The following is a 5,000-nucleotide window of genomic DNA, read 5'->3' as shown; positions in this document are numbered from 1 at the left end:
TTTTGAGTCTATCCATGTACAACATGTGTTTAAGGCCTAGGATCCTGTTCGTGAGGTACTTTTGTGGCCTTTCCATCTGTTGCATGTGTCTAGAAAGGTACATGCCAAATGGGCAATGTACTCGATGATTGGCCTAATAAGGGAAGAGTAGAGAGAGAGATGATGACCTCTTTCTTCCTGGATGCAAAGCCCTTAATAATGAGATGTGCCACATGGAAGGACTTTCTGACCACAGTAGCAATGTGGTGGTCGAAGGAGAGGTTGCTGTCAACCTGTGTCCCCAAATCTCTTATAACGCCTTCAGTGTTCAGTGGACTCCCATCAATGTGTTAATTAGTGGGAACTGAGTTTTTCCCAAAAGGGATGATGACGCATTTTTTGGCATTAAGCTTACGGCCATGGTTTCGACACAGGTCATTGATCTCAGTGAGGCCTTTCTGTAGGATATCTACATCACTTGGGGAGTTAATGATGGCTCCCAACTTGCAGTCTTCTGCCAACTTGGTAAGTCAGAGTCCCTCCATGTTGGCCTGGACTTCTGAAGCAGATACCAAACAGGATAAGACTCAGGACCAATCCCTGTGGAACTCCACTTACGACTGGTCGACAGTCTGACTTGGAGTCCACTACTTTCACATTGTCAGTTATATCTGTGAGCCAATTTGCAACCCACCCAGTGATATAGGAGTTGATATCTAGTTTGTTGAGTTTATCAGTAATTCCTGAGTGAGGAATGGTATCAAAGGCCTTGGCCAGATTGAGGTAGGCTGTAGTGTATGAACTGCCTTCCCCTCATCGACAGCTCTGGGGACTGACTCAAAAAAGTCAACCAGGTTGAGCAGGCATGATCAACCTTTCACAAAACCAAGTTGCGTGGGATCTAGAGTTTGGAGATTCCCTATATCCTTGTTAATTAGGTCCATGATGATGTGCTCCATAGCCTTACATATCAAACTCATTAAGCTAATGGGACGATAATTCCCAGGGTCTGTAGTTACTCCCCCTTTATGGAGAGGGATGACTGTAGCAGTGCGCCATTCAGAAGGGACAAAGCCTGAGGTGAGGCTGTGATTGAACAAGGCACACAGATGTGGTGCCAGTTCACTTTGTAGTTCATGTAGAACACATCCAGGGATATTTTTGGGTCCCATTGAAGCTGAATTCTTGGCTTTGAACAATGCAGCATTAACCTGTGTTGCAGTAATGCTAGGTGCTTGACATTCCTCCAGTATTGTGATTGGTCCTTTAGGAGAGGAGAGAGGGGTAAAGTTGGCACTGCATCTGTTGGCCAGTATGTTAGCAATATCTGTTGGCTCAGTATAGGAGATACCATTGTGCAGTAACTCAGAGCAAACCTGGGCATTGCCATGGAGATTTTTGATATAACTATAGAAGGCTTTGTGGTTGTTTTCAGTGTCTGCTGCAATTCTGCCTTCATAGCTGGCTTTAGAGGTTTTGATGAGGGCTCTCAACTTTTTTTGAGACCAATAAGGGAGCTTTTCCAGTCGTGGGATTCACCTTTTTCTGCAACAGTTTCTTCCTTCTGTTGTAGAGTTTATTGATGGCAGGGGACCACCAGATTGGCTTCCTTTTTTTGGAGGAGAGCATCTTGATTCTGTTGGGTATGGCTAGTTCCATGCACTTATGTACATGTTTATACAGGTCATTGGTGTATGATTCAGCAATCATGCATCTATTTTCCATTGACATGGGTGCTGTGAAGTTAGCCATCTCTGTTTTTAGGAGCCCAAAGTCAGCTTTGGAGAAGTTTTTCATGGTGGTTACCTTTGCAGGGGGTGTGGGTGAGATGTGGATTTCCATAGTGATTAGTTTTTGGTCAGATCTTACCAGGGAGGAATTGACTATTGGTGTAGAGCAGTGGTTGCCCATGTTAGTAATAACCAGGTCAAGGATGTTGCTTCGTCTAGTGGTGGTAAGAATGAGCTGGTCTACGGCATTGGAACTGATGAATTCCAGGAAGCGTTGGGCCAGTGTATTGGTGCATGAGTAGTTTTCCCAGTTGATGGAGGGGTAGTTGAAGTCACCTAGTATGAGAGTGTTGGGTTGGACCCAAATAGTTTCCAGGGTGCTTAGGAACATGTAGTGAGAGTCTTGGGACATGGTTGGGGACCTATAGTAGGCTACAACCTGAATTGCCATCTTACCCAATGTTAGTTGCACCTGAAGTATCTCAGATTCGTTATCCTGGCCTACTAGTCTGGAGGTGTGCATATCCTTTATGAATATGGAGACACTACCAGCTTTGGAGCTTCGGTCCATGTTCTGGGGCAGAAAGATGTGGAATGAGTTATAGCATGGTAGTGCAGGGGTGCTTTCTGCTGCTTTAAACCAGGTCTCCGTTACAGCACAAATGTCGATGTCCTCCATTTTGAGGAGTGCTTCGAGCAAGTGCATCTTGAGATTTAGACTTCTAGCATTGAGCAGCATGACCCTTAGATTGCATTTATTTATAGCTGTTATGGTGGTAATTTGGTCTTTGAAACACTGCCTAAAAAGGCACTATAGGGGTGGCAAGAATCTTAGTCAGTATCCAGAAACCCAGGGGTGACAGAGGCAGGCCATCTCTGGCAAAGCATCAAGGTCTGTCAATCATGTCATCCCAAGCAGACAGATACTGGATCCCTTTAGAATGACACCAGAAACTTAGCCAATTGTTGAAGTCAATAATTTTCTGCTTGTACTACGGTATCATTCTGTGTAATGGTTTACCTGCCTGGGCCACATAATCCAAGAGCTCCTCCATGTCTCTTTTCATGTAGTCCAGGGAGGTGCATCTCAGGTCATTCACAACCACATGGACAGTGACAGTCATACTTGTACTTGTTGTAGAGTGACCTGAGTGCATGTGTTATGTGTCGGATTGTGGCACCTGATAGACAGCTGACTGTTACCTTCTCCTTAGTTAACCTAGTGAGTGGGACATCAGTGTGCCTCATTATTGAGCCACCTATGATTAGTGTATTGGGCAAGCTGTTTTGTCTTGGGGCTTATGCTGAGGGGCACACCATGTAGGTGAGCTATGTGTCTTGTGGTTTGTGTTGGTCGAGTGCGTTTCTGCCTTGGAGGTCTCTGCTGTTTGGGTAGGTTTCAGTTGAGAGCCTCTGCGAAGGTGGGTGTGTGGTTTGTGTTTTTATGTGAGAGCTGTGATGGTGGCTGTTCTGGAGGGCTGTGTGTTGCATGTGGTGTGGTGCAGGTGTTGACCTTCTCCTCTTGACCAGCTACTCCGATCTTGGCTTGAGAGTGCATGGCTTCCAATTTGGATATTTAAGTGCATCTCTCACAAGTCTGAGTGTTGGGAGGTAAGAGGAGAGGGTTGTCTGTGTGCATGAGTCAGTTGCTACACTGCCTCAGAATGCCCAAGTTCAACTGGTTAATAGGAGAAAGCACAGGGAACTGACTTTTAGACATGCCAGGAAGGATGGTCATTATTGCTAAGTACTGGAGCTATTTCCTTATATATTCCTTTTACAGAAGGTTTTAGCTTTTCCATACACCATTGCTTAACAAGTTTTATTTCTTGTTGCGGGGCCACTGCATCAAGAGGAGATTTGACAGTTATGCCCAGATTGCAGTCATCAGCCTTATTTCTTTAGCCATAGACTGGAATTAACTGTCTGGAGGTCAGAAATGTATCTCTCAAACAGAAGGCTCCTAGCACAAGTACCTGAGGAGTGCCACTAGCTACTGTTTTGCTTTCTAAGGTAACACTTGCTACTTTAACTATAGGGGTTCTGCCTTTTATCCAGTTCCCAATCCATCTTGCCATACAAAGGTGTAATTTAGGCAGAGAGAAGGGGGTAGCTGTGCTCCAGGTGCGAGGTGTCTTCAGGTGTAATCGGCATGTGTCAGTTATGCAGGAGTGCAAACGAATGCTGAGTGGGTGAAGATCTCAAGCACTTAGCATGTGGCAATTTCATAGTAGAAAGACTCTTGTTGCAATTTTTAGCTGTTTCAAATCAGAAGACATTTTTTTTTGCTCCTCAACTTTAATTTGAGGGGATGCCATTTCAGAAAAATGTGTAGATATGGTTCTGTTACTACATGTGGGCTTGTGTCGAGATGTCTTAGATCTTTTGATTTGTTAAAAATACCAGAATGTGGAATATTGTCCTAGGAATTTATTAGGTTCATACAGGCTATGAGGACTGTGAAACCTCCATCCACACCCTTTGTAAATTTCTCAAAACAATTCACAAAAGAAGACAATATTTTCTCTTTACAAAACTAAACTGCTGAGGTTCAAGGTGTAATAGATTTTTGAAGCTGTAGTTAATTAAGTCTGATATTATGTGCTCTATACGCTTACAGGTTAAGCTCATCAAATTAATTTGTCTATAATTTTTTGTCAACTTTTTTGAAACAGTCACCAAAGCCATGGAGGAGGGGAAGACAGTGCACACCACCTACCTTGACCTAGCCAAAGCCTTTGACACTATTCCCTTCTCTGGCATAATTGATAAACTCTCTCAGCTAGGCATCAACCCATATGTTACCAGATGGTTAGATAACTGTCTCGCTAAAAGAACCCACTCAGTCAAAGTAGGGGAAGCCACTTCTAGTAGTACACCCGTAACAAGCAGTGTACCCCAAGGATCAGTCTTGGGGTCTCTACTGTTTGGGATATACTTTTCTGAGGTGCAAGCCAAAACCAGTAGTCTGTGGCTGGCTATGATTACAGATGACTGCAAGTTTGGCATTGTCTTAAATTCCCCTAGTGATGTGAACATCCTCCAAGAGGACCTTACCCAGACTAATGACTAGTGCCAGAAGCATGGCCTCAAATTAAATGCCAATAAATATTTCATTATCCCCTTTGGGGAAAATGGCAACCCCACTAATTATCACATTAATAACAATGTACTAAGCCCACAATCAGTCGTGAGATACTTGGGCATCCAGGTTGATAGAACCTCATTTTTGACCACCATGTTGCCTCCATTGTATGGAAGGTTTTCTACATGGCCCACCTCATAACTAAG

This window comes from Protopterus annectens, chromosome 7.part0, assembly GCF_019279795.1.
Source record: "Protopterus annectens isolate FY-2018-M chromosome 7.part0, PAN1.0, whole genome shotgun sequence".
Classification (NCBI taxonomy): Eukaryota; Metazoa; Chordata; order Ceratodontiformes; family Protopteridae; genus Protopterus; species Protopterus annectens.
Note: the sequence above shows the minus strand (reverse complement) of the source record.